General features: G+C 34.8%; 1 pseudogene; it reads right to left on the reverse strand.

Moving 5' to 3' along the window:
- Window positions 1-261: 261 nt before the first annotated feature.
- LOC118010992 lies at window positions 262-393 on the reverse strand (annotated as a pseudogene).
- Window positions 394-15,206: the final 14,813 nt, after the last annotated feature.

Below are 15,206 nucleotides of genomic sequence, written 5' to 3' on the forward strand. Positions count from 1 at the left end.
CAGGGAGCCTGATGTGGGGCTCAATCCCAGGACCCTGGGATCATGACCTGAGCGGAAGGCAGACACCCAACCAACTGAGTCACCCAGGCATCCCTGATTAAGTTTTCCAATGCATGATTTAAATGCTTTGTATTCATGATCGTGAGTGTGAATTGGCATATAACTTTTTTATTGCCTTTTTTAAATCTGGTGTTAATAAAACGCCTCTTAAAATTAGATGGTGTTTTCAATTTTTCTATGCCTTTTAAAATTTGTGCATCTGTTCTTTAGAAATGTGGTAAAATACTTCTGTAAAACATATTCTGATGTTTTATTTTTTATTGTTATTTTAATTAGCAATAATCGCGCCTCGGATAAACCTCATTGGCTACTATACTGCCACTGCACAAAGCTATTTTTTATTGTTATTTTAAAATGATAAATTTATTCACTAAATTTCCCCTTAAAATAACTTGGAATGTATATTCTCTCTTTCTAATTTTTTGATGATTCCTTTTGAAATTTTACCATAATCTATTTAATTTCAAAAAGTAAACAACTGCTTTCTAGAACAACAAAAATATATTGGAATTCTTTGCTAGTCATAATGCCCATTATAGGCTTATACATTATCATGATCTAACAATTAGTTGTTACTACTATTTTCTTAATACATTTGCTTAGAATTTTATGTATCTTTTTTAAATTTGTATTTGCCTGCCAGTTTTTCTTGCTTCCCTGTTTTAGATATCTTTTACTTTATTTTTTTTGAAAATCATCATATATATTTGTGTATGTATATATGTATGCCTGTGATATCTACATTTTAGGGAGGGTCTGTTCATGGTAAGTTTTGTCAGGTTTTATTTATCTTATCCATGTTCTTGAAAGAGAGTTTGCCAGGTACACAAATGAAAATTGATGACTCATTTCTTCCAACATTTTGCATATATTCTTCTACTGACTTTGCCTTTCTCATTGTTGCTGTTGGAAAATTTACTATTAGTTGAATTGTAAGTTTTTGTTTTGTTTTGTTTTGTAGATTATTTTTGACTATTACTACTTGCCATACAGGTATGCATTTCTTTTAAATAATCCTGTTTGGGATATGTTGGAATTTTTCTTGATTACCTATTTTCAAATATTTTTGTTTTCCTCTCTTATAGACTACAATGATGTATCAGAGCCATTCCCTGGAAAAGTTAGGGAGAACTTTATGATTAAATTTGTATTCCAGGGGCTCCTAGTTGGCTCAGTCATTAAGCGTCTGCCTTCGGCTGAAGTCATGATCCCAGGCCCTGGAATCGAGCCCCACGTCGGGCTCCCTGCTCTGTGGGAAGCCTGCTTCTTCCTCTGCATATCCCCCTACGTGTGCTCTCTCTCTGTATCTCTGTGTCTCAAATGAACAAATAAAATCTTTATAAATAAATAAATAAATAAATAAATAAATAAATAAATAAATAAATAAATAAATTTGTATTCCAAGTTGACTTTTAGAATATGACTTTATTCTGTAGACATCTTGGATTAATAACAAATTAAAGCCTTGTGTTTTAAAAGACATGTGGCTATTTGCATAAGGACTAATAAGCACTACTGAAGAGAAAAAGGTGGTTGTGTTAAAATAATTTTTCGCCTTTAAACATACATTTGATTCCTTTTTTTTTTTTTTTTTTCCTTAGAGGGGGAGTGCTTGTGTGCAGTGGGGAAGGGGCGGAGGGAGAGGGGGAGAGAGAGAATCCCAAGCAGACTCAGTGCTTAGCACAGAGCCTCACTTGTCCTGGATCTCATGACCCTGAGATCATAACCTGAGCTGAAGTCAAGAGCCAGATGCTTACCTGACTGAGCCACCCAGGTGCCACCTTTACGTACATTTGACCCTTAACTCTTATTTCCCTTTGCTTTCACATATCAAAATTCAGAAAATTTGTTCATGAACCCACTCGGCAATGACAGAGGTGATTAGGAAAAGATGCTGACTGATATCCACAGAACAGGTCATTCTATCCACTTGATTATTGAAATCCCCCTCTTCTGAAGTCACGCTTTTGGGAGCATTCACATGGGACACAACATCTTCATGTTTTCTGCCCATTCTGAGAGATCTAACTATACGTCTTCCCAAAATTTTGTTGTCACCAGTTTTGCAGTCATGTTCCATCCAAGTCCCTGACCATCCAGCCAAACCTTTGTCTACAGTACAAGAATTGGTATATAATTATACATGTGGCCATTTCTCTTTCCAAGCAAATGACCAACCAGGTGCACTGCTTGAACTTCTGCCCATTGGGAGATTTTTCCTTCACCACTGTCCTTCATGGATGTCCCAGGAAAAGTCTGTAGCACTGCAGCTGTCCAGTTTCTGGTGGTGCCTGGATATTATGCAGAACCATCTATAAACTAGGCCTAAGTCTTTTCTTCTGTCAACCAATCATAGGGAAATCCCCATGGTGCCATATGTGCCACCTGGAAGTGAGAACCAATGTAGCAGAAGTAGAGACCATGAGCATTTGTGTCTCTTCTTCACCTAATTTACTAATGCCTTTAGGTTCTCCTAGGACCCAATTATGTACATACCACTTCTGTTTGGTGATAGAGTGTTTTTATGCATGCCCAACTTTATGGCTTTTTGGGTCAGATAACACCTGGCTCATGATGGACCTCTCAGGTCACATGATAAGTTGGTGGTCCATGGTTAAGTGTTTAGTCTCTACTAAGGCCCAGTAGTAGGCCAAGAGCTGATTCTCAAAAGGAGAATAGCTATTTGTGGAGGATGGCAGAGCTTTGCTAATTGCCTGCACAGTGATTTGACTATAGGAACCTATCATAGACTATAAAATTATCCCTACCTACCCCTGAACTTTAAGCACCATTGTATCTGCTGGATTTTATGGCCCAAGTGGCAGAACAGCTTGCACTTCAGGCTGGACGTATTCCAGAGCCCTCTCTTCTGGGTCACACTTAAAACTGGTAGCTTTCCAAGTCCCTCAATAAATGGGCCATAATAATATACCCAAAAGAGGAACATGTTGTCTCCAAATTCCAAAGAAGCCCATTATGGATTGAGCTTGATTTTTGGTTGTTTAAGGAAAGGCCAGATGCAAGGACTTCTCCTTTGACTTAGAAGGGATATCTCAACATGCCCTATATTAACAGATCCCTAAAAATTTCACTGAGGTAGAAGATCTCTAAACTTTTATCACATTTAATTTTCATCTTATGGCATGTACATTTCTTACCAATAACTCTAAAGTAGTTTCTACTTCCTGCTCACTAGGTCCAATCAGCATAATATCATCAAAACAATGGAACTGTGTGACATCTTGTGGAAGGGAAAGGCAATCAGAGTCCCTGAAAAAAACATTATGACATACAGCTCAAGTCCTGATATACTCCTGAAGTAAAACTACTTCTGTTCTGGACATTTGGCAGTATTATATACAAAGTCACCTGGCTTCTTGCTTCTTACAAGTTGTTGGAGTATCCAATGATGATATTTTATATTGCTGTATTGCTCCATTGCTAGATCATGCCACAGATAAATTAGTGTTCTTTACTACTAGAAATAGAATCATTAGCACTTAAACTCTAATCAGATTGGAACTCCAATTCCAGAAAGCCCAAACCAATTCAGAAAACTCATTCCTAAAATTCTGTTTTTCTAGAACTATTCTCACTACCAAGAATTTGTATTAGTCAGGCTTCTCCAGAGAATTAAAACCAGCATATATATGTGTGTGTTGGGGGGGGTTGCTGTTTGTGTATGTATGTGTTAAGGAATTGGCACACATGATTATGGATGTGAAGAAGACCCAGTGTCTGCTTTTGGAAAGCTACAAACCAACGAAAGCCAATATAATAGTTCTATTCTGACTCCAAAGTCCTCTGAGTCATGTGAACCAATGGTGTAAGTTGCAGTCTGAAAGCCTGTAGGCCAGATTTTGCAGCTGATTTTCTAGTTTAAATCCAAAAGCTGGAAAACACTCCTGTCCCCAGTCAAGCAGTAAGGCAGAAGGAGTTCCTCTTATTCAGCGCTTTTCTCCTATTCAGGTGTCCATTTAATTGGATAAGAGTCTCCCACATTAGGGAGGGCATTAGGCTTTACTCTACCTATCAATTCAAATGTTAATCTCATCTAGAAACACCCTCACAGACATACTAAGAATAATGTTTGAACAACAGTCTGGGTACCTCATGACCAGTTGATAAAACATTAATCATCAGAGACTTTCCCAGGATTTTGAACTGAGGACATGACTTAGTTGTCCAAAACAAAACAAAAAACCCTAGTGATTTGTTGAGGCTGACTGGAATTCGAGGGTAGAAGTAGGAAGGTCTATTACAAGTAAAAATTCTAGGGGTGGCATCTGTGGAGCCACTGAGAAGTAATGAGAATCTTATAGATTTTGGATGCAGAGCCAACAGAAGTAGGTATGGGTTGAAAACACTAAAGGAGACAAGCACAATCCCAAGGTTTTTATTTTAAAAAATGGAAGAGTGGAGTTAACATGATATGATTTGGTGTAGTAACTAGGTAAGTGGATTTGGGAGAGAAGAGAACAAGATTTGCATTTGACACCTTAATATGAGAAATCTATTAGATATTCAAGCTAGTATTCATTTATTGAAGCATTTGTTAATAATGAATTAAATTTTGACTCTTCCAAAAAGTTTGACAATTTTCATAGACACTCAAAAAAAAAAAAAGATGTAAAATTGAAACTATACTTATGCAGTTGAAACTTACGGTATATCTTCAGAGGGGCTCTACTGGGGCATTTACAAATCATGGTACATTTTTGAGAACCCAGTTTGACTTTACATAGCCTAGACTTATAGCCATTCTTGCCTGAACACACAGCTATGTGATGGGAAGTAGGAAGATAAGAACATAGACCAGATGCCTTTCAGTGGTATGCCGGTCTCTCTGTGACTTTGTCCTGAACTGCTTTTCTAGCTTCATTATTCATTGCCCTCAAGCATTTTTCTCCAATATTTAATTATTTCTGCTTGCTAAGGTCTTTTTCCTACCCCATATCTTTGCTCATGCTCATCTTTTAGTCTGAGAAGATCTAGTCTCCCATTTTCCAATTCTTAAAATCATTTACCTGAAAAACTTAAAACAGCTACTCTCTCCTCCATGAAATTTTTCTAATGTCAAAATAAGTTATTTTTCCCTTATGCCTCCATCACAGTTTTAGAGATCAATAAATATTTAAAGATGCTGCCATGTATTATAGTTTGCTATTATCTGTTTTTTCTCCTTTTTCCCTTTGTAAGACTGCATTCATACTGTGAAGATATGAACAATGTTACTATGAACGTCATTTATTTTTGTATCCCCCAACACCTTGCACATAGTAGGTCCTTAACATTATATGATTATTTCGTTCAGTTGAGCAAGTAGAGTATTTCAACAGCAGTGAATAAAGCAATGAACAGTGCAGGCTTTCAAAAATCATTATTATCTTAGACAATACTTTAAAAATCACCTTAACTTGTCCCCCATAAATGCTTGGTACTATGGAAACAATTGTGAAATCCATGTAAAATATCACTAATAATCTGCATGCTTATTTTCAACATCTTCATTTCTTGATATCAGAGATTGGCACATTATTATTACACAGCAATAAGAACAACAACAAAAGCATACAGATATAATACCAACCAAACATTTATGGAGTGTAGTAATTAAATCATGCATTTATATGTATAATGCTTGTTTACCAATGTTTACATTTTTATGTAAAATGTATAAACGTTATTTAAAACCAATAAAATGTTTATATTATAAGCAGGAACAATTCATATGATTAGGCTATGAGGAGACAAAGAACTGGTTTTAAACAATTTCTAATTTGCTCCATTACTCAAATGTAAATAATCAACACAGTATTTAGAATTGCTTGTGGCTTCCACAAATTTATAGTCTGACCATTACAGAAAATAATTGGATGTTTACCTCATTCTGTCCATGTGCATTGTTACTATTTATACTACTACAGGAAATCATCATTAAGGACTAAATGAATTATTCAAATAACCATTTATAATTAAGTGTGTTTAAACAAGAAAAAAATTTAATAATTGAATTATTTTTAAAATGTTGAAATAACATCATTTTATGATTTTTTAGTGATAATAAAGAAAATACAATAGTAGGTTGTATACTAAGATAATTAATTTGACAACCTAAACTATGTGATCTTCAGCCAAGTATAAAAAAGGTGAAAAAAATTGTGCTGAACAGCCAAAATTAATGTCATAAAGTATATGTAGTAAAACTGATGCATATTAAACACATATTTTTCAAACCCCTCAATCCTCAGTCAGAACTAACCTCTCTTATTTAGATGTTAATCTGGCATGGTTAAATTATTTCATGATCCATGATAGAGCTGGAAGAATAAGTTGAAAGTGGAGAGAAGCTATGAAAGAAAAAAGTCTGACAATTGTAAGCGGAAAGCCAAGGCCATAACACAGAATCCAGAGCCTTCTCAGACACTCTCAATATCTTTTCTATAAAAAATAGAATCTGAGGATGTAAATTTTGATTGAGCACATATGTATGGCTTCATATTTAATACTGACAATAATTAGAAGAGAGAAAACTGAGGTTTACAAAGGTTAAAATGATAGTTATATTAGTTTGTATTATTTACTGTGTGACCAAACTGGACTAATATTCTCTTAAAAGCACAAATGTTTTTACCTTGAAAACACACAGAGGATCAGTTTGAGATCCCAAAATATTGGGGTGGATTCCTAATGACTTTGACTGGTCAGCCATACTTCTAGATAGAGAAGAGATGCTGAAGCAGACTCCCAACTCTTTTATGAAAAAAGATAACTACAATGCCTGGTTTGCCATAACCTGGATTTTCAAAGCTGTGAATAAAGACTATACTTATGAAGGAAAATGTGATTGGCTTTCCAATGAATAAGCTGAAAAAGTAGATCTATATTCCTTCACAAATAAAGAATATATGTTATTCATTGAAATGGGACAACATGGATTACAACTGGGTGTTTAAGTGAGCCAAAGAGCTGCTGCTGATGGTACTGTTTAAAGAAACCATAATTTGTAAAAATAAAGACATTACAAAATATGAGAGAATAGTTATAATTCTACAATCATCCCTAAGTAAGGAAAAAAACTTGGTAGCAGTCACTTGATATTCTTTATTAGAAAAGTTTTCAGAAAAAAATGACAAACACAAATGTCATGCCATGAACAGATATTTATTATTTATGAGTCAACATAACAGTTAATGTTACTAAGCCTGCATCAGAACAAAGAAACACCTCATTGAAACTTATATTCATGGTTGCTATCAGCCAAGGTCGATTGCCTGCTTCTCTCTCTCTCTCTCTTTCTCTCATTCTTTCTCCTCTAATTTATCCATCCATCTATCCATCCTTCCAAGTTTTAATTTGTTTTTTTAATCAATCCACATAATCAATCTCTCTAATATTTATTGTGTTTTTTTAGCACTTGTTTGCCCTTGACTGAAACCCTGCATCTACTCCTGCGATTTTCTCTACCCTGCTATGTATAATGGGGTAGCTGGTGCTATATGTCCTAAGGATTCTAGTCAGTTGACTTCTAACTATGGATGATGCATGGAAAGCATTGTTGGGAGACTTTCAGTTGGGGAAGAGAAGGAGTAGATGAATTTATCCTCCTCTCTATCTTGCATTACATGGGAGTGGTTCTGTCTCCTCTGTGGCTGCAAGTGTTCCCAGATAAACCATATATTCTACCTCTCAGTCTATCATCCTGGGTCTGGATCCCTCCAAAAAACCCTCCTTCCTTTGTGCCTCCAGCCTGGAGATCATAGTAGCTACCTGATATTGCTAATCTCTGAGCTGATCCACTCTCCCAATTTTGCATTCTTAGCTTTTCTTTCACTTGACTAACCAATCCTCTACATTACTCTGCATATTCAGGTGGTTTATGTCATCTGGTTAGACCTGATTGACACAGAAAACTAAGTATTTATCTCTACATTCTAAAATGGTGTTTTGGATGCAGTGTGAATAAAATAAGTAATGTTTGAGTATATTTTCCATTTTCTCTGTGGAATAAAGGGACTTCTGGTTCTTCCAGTTGGGTTTCTTCCACTGCCCTCCCCTATAGGGGATTTGTTTATTGCCAGATACATTTTTATGATGATAAAAATTAGACTAGTTGTGAGATCATTTTCATAGAAAGAAGTGGTAAGTATGTATCTGTTTTGTGTGCAGGAAATTTTTTAAAAGATGGATTTTAAAAAATATTACTATGTGCTACATTTATGTTGTTTAACAACATGTTGTTTAACAATGTAAAATATAAAATATAAAAAAAAAAAAAACCTTGTTATGGATTGAATTGATTCCCCAAAGAGATAAGTTTAAGTCTTAAACTCCATATCTGTAAATGTGACTTAATTTGGAAATAAGCTCTTTGCAGACATAATCAAGTTAAGATAAGGTCATTAGGGTGGGTCCTAATCCAATATGGCAAGTGTCCTTATAAAAGAGCTATATTTGGACATAAATATACACAGAGAGTAGAATGTCATGTGAAGACACACACACAGAAGGAGATGGCCATGTGAAGACAGAAGCAGAGATTGGATTATAGTGACACAAGATAAGAAACAACCGAAGGTACAAAAAGTTGGGGGAGGCAAGGAAAGATCCTTCCCTATAGGTTTCAGAGCCAGCATTGCCCAGACAACTCCTTGATTTTGGAATTCTAACCTCTAGTACTCTGATTCAATATATTTCTTTTTTAAGTCACTCAGTTTTTGGTACTTTGTTATGGCAGCCTTAAGAAACCAACCAACCCTTGACTTCAATCATACAATGAACACAATAGAGGGTATTAATATACCCTCTATTGAGGTTGATAACTGTCTTCATCTGTTGGAATACAAATAACAAAAATACCATAGACTGGGTGGTTTAAACATTTGCTTCTCACAGTTCTGGCGGCTGGGAAGTCCAAGATCAATGCACTGGTATATCTGATGTCTGATGAGAGCTCTTTTCTTAGTTTTCAGACAGTTATCTTCTCCTTGTATCCTCACATTGCAGAAAACAGAAAAAGAGAGAATAAGCTCTCATATCTCTTCTGAGAAGGACAATAATACCATTCATGAGCACTTCATTCTTATTACCTAATTACCTCCCAAAGACCCCACTTCTTACTAGTATCACATTGAAGGCTAGGATTTCAACATACGAAGTTTGGAGGGACATAAACATGCAATCCCATGATCAAAATTTTAGCTTATTCAATGGATTTGTCTCTGCCATTAGAGGACAATAGTAATGGTGCACACCAGTCCAAAAACTAGAATAGTCATCATGAATATGGATGCAAAAAGTTCATCTGTTGAAGCTCATGAATTTCATTCTCAGATTGACCTTTATGTCCTTATCATTACTCTACTCTATTTTTATATTCAACTCTAAGAAAATTAGTTCTTCTGATTCCCCTGCTCCATAGATGATTAGAAACAGCAAATTGAGTGGGAAGAAATGGATTCAAGAAATATAGTTAGAATAGGAATTATTACAGAATCATGAAGTGGTAAATTTAAGATCTGCCTTAGAATGTAAACTCTGTTACTATTAACTTTCTGGAGATTAGGAATTCGACTTAATTTTCCAAGATCTGCTTTCCTCATTTGTTAAATGGAAAACCATAACACCATTATTATTACAATTAATGATGTAACATTTGACAAGTACCCAGAACAGACATATAGTAGGAATTATTGTCAATTCAGTTTTTCCTCATTTTATTTCATAGGGTGTACCAGTCTAGCAACACTGACTGTAAATAAAAAGCCTGATCATGTATTTTCATTCAGTGCTAAGCATGGAGTTGAACTTGAGTCTTCAATAAAATGATTAAATTATAATTAATAATTAGCAAAAATTTATGCAATCCTTTTAGGAGCTTGTGTCAGATTTCTAATGCTGCTGTAACAAATTGCCACGAACTTTGTGGTTTAGAAGAACACACATTTATTACTTTAACATTTGGTAGGCTGGAAATCTGTCACCGGTTTCTCCAGACTAAGATAAAAATGTCAGTGGATCTGTGTTCCTTTTTTGGAAGCTCTAGGGTAGAATTTTTCCTGCCTTTTCCAACTTCTTAGAGGCAGCCTGCGTGTCTTGGCTCATGGATCCTTCCTTCTTTAAAATGAACAACCTTGTAATTCCCTGACTTCCCATAGTCACATGTCTTTCTCTGACTACAACCAGGAATGATTCTCTACTTTTAAGAAATCATGTGATTTGACTGGTCCCAACTGGGTAATCTAGGATAATCTCCCTATCTCAATATCCTTAACATTAATAACAGTTTGAAATCCTTTTTGTCATTTAAGTTAACAGATTCACTCTTCCATGGATTACAGGATGTGGACATCTTTGGAGTGGTGGAGTGGGAGGTGGGAACATTGTTCTGCATACCACAAAATTCTTTAATCCCTACATGAGCTTGTAAATTACATTGAATATTCATTATATGCAATGGTTATTTTTAAGAAATTTGGCTAAATAATGTTGAATATTATGTTTGAAATCTATTCAATACTTGATAATTAGTAGAATCTCTGATATCCATTAATATTCATGTGAGTACCCTAGACTCACCACATACCCACATACCTAGCATTCCTGTTAGTGAAGCCCACTTAAATATTATACTAATGTAGTAAATGTTAATTGCCTCTGTAATTCAGACTATTTTCTAGTTGGAGTATCTACTGCCTTTATAATGCTTTCCAGAGTTGTTAAATTTATTTAACTTCTTGTGCTAATTCTAAATTCCTACTCAATAAATGGAAATTTGTGAAATATATTACCACAAATGTCAAAGCCTCAAAATAGAAAGTAAAAATGAGGAATAAAGATAAAGTTGGCTAAGTCAACATATATATAATTTTTTCTAATTTTATTGTATTTATTATTTTTAAGTGGGAATAGCATTGTTGATTCTCCTACAACTTTAGAGTTCTAAATAGATTAACCAAAAAGTAAATCCACTAAAGATTTACACAATGCCTATAACTTTTATGTACTTGAACTCTAAGAGCTTTACAAACAAAAACAGGAACAGTAATATCTAGGTATAGCTAGTAGAGTCCTTTTAAATCAAAGAATTAGTGAATGTTAAGAGCTAGACATAACTGAGTTCTAGAATTATTAGATTATGTCAACATAGTTATAAAGTTGGATGCTAAACTAAATTGAATTCCACTTTGGACATACTGAAAAATTAGGGGAAGAAATCATACACCGAGACTGGCCTGACATCAAGGCATAGGTATGAACTCATTTACAATTTACCCAACAAATATTTATTTGGTGCCAGGCATTGTACTGGTTACTACAGAGTGGGGGATAAGAAAGATCTTTCAATGTCCTTCAGAGTTTACAAATGAACTAAAGCAAATTTGTCATATAAATATGCTTTTATCCCATTCAGAGCACTTCTACCATTTCACTGATGCCCCCATCATTCCCTTTCCCTAATCAACTTTGCTCTCCTTAAACAATAATTCATCCAACTTGAGAGTTAACTCTAGCTTTTATTATCAAATGCATTCTTGGTATAATTCCACTGAAACTGGAAAATCTGGAAAATTAAATAAACTTCAAAAGTTTAGTGAAGAATTAAAAAATGTGTGATTCCAGCAAGATGGGAGATAGTTGGGGTAAAGAGGTCTATAATAAGAATATTCAAAAAGTACCATTTTAGGTGCCTGGGTGGCTCAGTCGGTTAAGCGTCTGCCTTTGACTCAGGTCATGACCCCAGGGTCCAGGGATCCAGTCCCACATTGGGCTCCCTTTTCAGCGGGAGCCTGCTTCTCCCTCTGCCTTTTCCCCCAACTCATGTGCTCTCTTGCTCTCTCTCTCTCTTGCAAAAATAAATAAATAAAATCTCTTTTTTAAAAGGACCATTTAAGTATAGTCAATACTAATTAATCTTAGAATTGACAGATTTAGACCTTGTTTATTAAAATATGAATACATTTACTAATATAAAATGAGAAGTATGAGTAAATAAAATAAATATGCAATATTTATCCTAATTTCAATTTTCAAATCCTTGTGTATTCTCTTCTAGAAATTATGTTTCATTGAAATAAAGGAAAAGAAGGTAATAAGTTATCTTATAAGTGTTGACTTCACCAAATTGGGAGAACCACCACCATCACCACGACTACTACCAAAGAAATAGCTATGGACAACTCATTTCATAAAAGTAGAGAGTTGAGAATCAGATATTTTATTTCTATTAACTGGTGTTCCCTACTGACTCATTTTGTGAATTAAAAAAAAATCACTCATTGATAATGTGTATTTACATGCCACCTTTTTTTTTGAGAATCTAAAAAGATTTACTTTTTCTACTTCAGTTTTTTGCAAAGTTTAAAGAAAAAGAATTATAATGTCAACCACTGCTCCACAATGTTATAAATATAATCTGTTAAAACATTTTGATCATTTCTGATAAAGATTGTTAAGTATAAAATGCCATTATTAACTACACATTGATTACAAGATGCCCATTATTGAACACTGAGTTTAAAACTTAGAAATCTTCACTGCTGTTTTGAACAGAAAGTATTTGTGCAGAAAGAAGACATGCATTTTGAAACTTCAAAACCGAAACGTCAGATAGTTACAGTGCATTTATTTGAGCTATAAATGAAAGAAGGAAAAATGTGCATTCCACTTACACTACTCAGTACTTCCTCCTCACCATCTATTCTATTTTTTTTAATGCATTAAAATTATTCTTTGGGTAAAGTGTCCATTTAAATGATTGCTATGTTTTAAACAATTTTTAAAAATGTGATGGAATGGCAATTTCTCATGCTGTCCATGTGTTCTGGACTAATTCTGATGGTTTAAGTGACCTCAACAGCAGGGAGAGTGACCATAGGAAATAGTACCACTAATTATAGGAGACCACAAAGCTTAAAGTCAGTACTGGTATTTTTTCTTTTTCTTTTTCTTCAATTAAAGTAGTTTTTGCTATATTCAGAATGCAAGGACATGGATTGCTTTATTTCATTAACAAATATTTACTGAAATACCCTGTGAAACTTTCCCTTTTGGTCTACCTACAAATCATCAGTTGGCTATAGTACATCTTAAAATACAACATGGATCATTGAAGGGTAAATTTACATTTTAATTTCTTTGATTTTTTTTTTTTTTAATTTGTTAGATCCTCTGAGGCATACTAACAAAGAAATAAGTGTTTTTATCCAACAACATTAAAATGGCTACTTTCTTTTTAAGGGGATCATTTAAACCAGGCCCCAAACCAATGTTACAGACTTTGATTTTAGGTCTCATTTTGAAAGACAAAAAAGCAAAATAGCTGTCAAAGATGCAAGTAACTATTTTGTTACTCTGAGAATCAGTGTCTAAAGAATACATAGATCTCATTGTAGCTACACTATTGAACTCATTAACTTAAAAATATCGAAGGTCTCTTTCTTCTAACAACTGTCATTATTACCGCTCTAGTTTGTAAAATAACACTTGGCAACTCTATGATGACATCTGAATGGAATGCATAGCTTTCCAATCACACAAATCTCCTGATAATTAAGATCCTCTTCTCTTATTTTGTTTCATTTATGATTTCTATTTCCATCTCCATTTAAATCTTTATTTCCTCCTCTCCTGATTACAGATCAAAGGGGAAATCTTAGCTATTTGGATTGGAGGGAAAAAAGGGAGATAAACAAACTTCACTCTCTCTTCTAATAAACAGCCCCTTCATTTATAGGAGGAGGAGAGTGGGGAGAAAGGTAAATATTGCTTAACCAAACAAGGTCAGGTGACAGGCCTCTTTCCTGGTTGATCATCCAGTTTCTCTTGCTAACACTACCTGGTATTCAGTTTCCTTTCTGGCATAAGTATCCAAATGCCAGTTCTTTTGTGGTGCTTGTGTGGGTGGTTCAGAGGGGATCAACAGGCACCCTCCCATTACAAATATTGCTGATTTTTGAGACTCAGTGAGGCTAAGCTGAATTCCAGTCAGTGTTGATGGCCAATTATCTTTCCCGTGATCTTTTACTGCCAGATCACCCTGCCTGATAAAGCAGCTACCGGTCACATGGCTCAAGCTCAGATAACTACTTCATTCAGCCTAATCATGCCAAATTGTGAGAGTACAAGCATCTCTGTTGTGACACTCTGTCAGTTCCAGGAAATCTCCCTACTTATATCAGTTTCTAAAGGAATAGGAACAAATCAGTAGGTCTTTTGACTAATAGTTAGTTATACAACATAGTAGCCAAATATCAATTTTCAATTGTTGCAGGCCCAACTAATTTTTGTAAGTGATTCTTAAAGACTCTATTCTGCTGGCTTTTGAGAAAATAAAGCAGTCCCTAGACTACCTCTCTCACTCCAGGAATACTGTACACCTAAACAGCTTCCACATGACTCTTCTCATTCTCTCTCTTTTTTAATATTTTTTTCTATTTATTTATTTATTTATTTATTTATTTATTTATTTATTTATTTATTTATTTTTGATGTAGTGTTCCATGTTTGCGTATAACACCCAGTGCTCCATGCAGAACGTACCCTCCTTAATACCCATCACTAGATTAACCCATCCCCCCACCCCCCTCCCCTCTAGAACCCTCAGTTTGTTTCTCAGAGTCCATAGTCTCTCATGGTTCGTCTCCCCCTCCGATTTCCTCCCCGTCATTTTTCCCTTCCTACTATCTTCTTTTCTTTCTTTTTTTTTATTCTCTCTTTTCTTAAAGTTTTTATTTATTTACTTAAGTAATTGCTACACCCAATATGGGGCTCAAACTCAGAACCCCAAGATCAAGGGTCAATGCTCTTCTGAGCCAGGCACCCCTTCATTCTTCTTTGAATAAAATGGGGAAACTGGGATTAAGTCTGTTGATTCTACTCAACAGTTTATATGGGTATGATCTCCTGGGATAGCAGGCCTCAAGACCATACTATTCTTAGAACTTAAAATTGACTTTGCAAATATTTATTGAAGACCAACAATGTGGGAGGAACTATTCTAGGTGTTGATAAAACAGCACGAACAATTTTCCCCTCATGGAGTAAAAATTCTTATGGAAAAAAACTTAAGTAGATAAGGATAAGTGTTTTGAGAGTGGTATGTCTGGAAGGTTTTAATGGTAGTGGTGCTGTTTAAAATATAGCAA

This window comes from Mirounga leonina, unplaced genomic scaffold (genome assembly GCF_011800145.1).
Source record: "Mirounga leonina isolate KUSES-001 unplaced genomic scaffold, KU_Mleo_1.0 Mir_129, whole genome shotgun sequence".
Taxonomy (NCBI): domain Eukaryota; kingdom Metazoa; phylum Chordata; class Mammalia; order Carnivora; family Phocidae; genus Mirounga; species Mirounga leonina.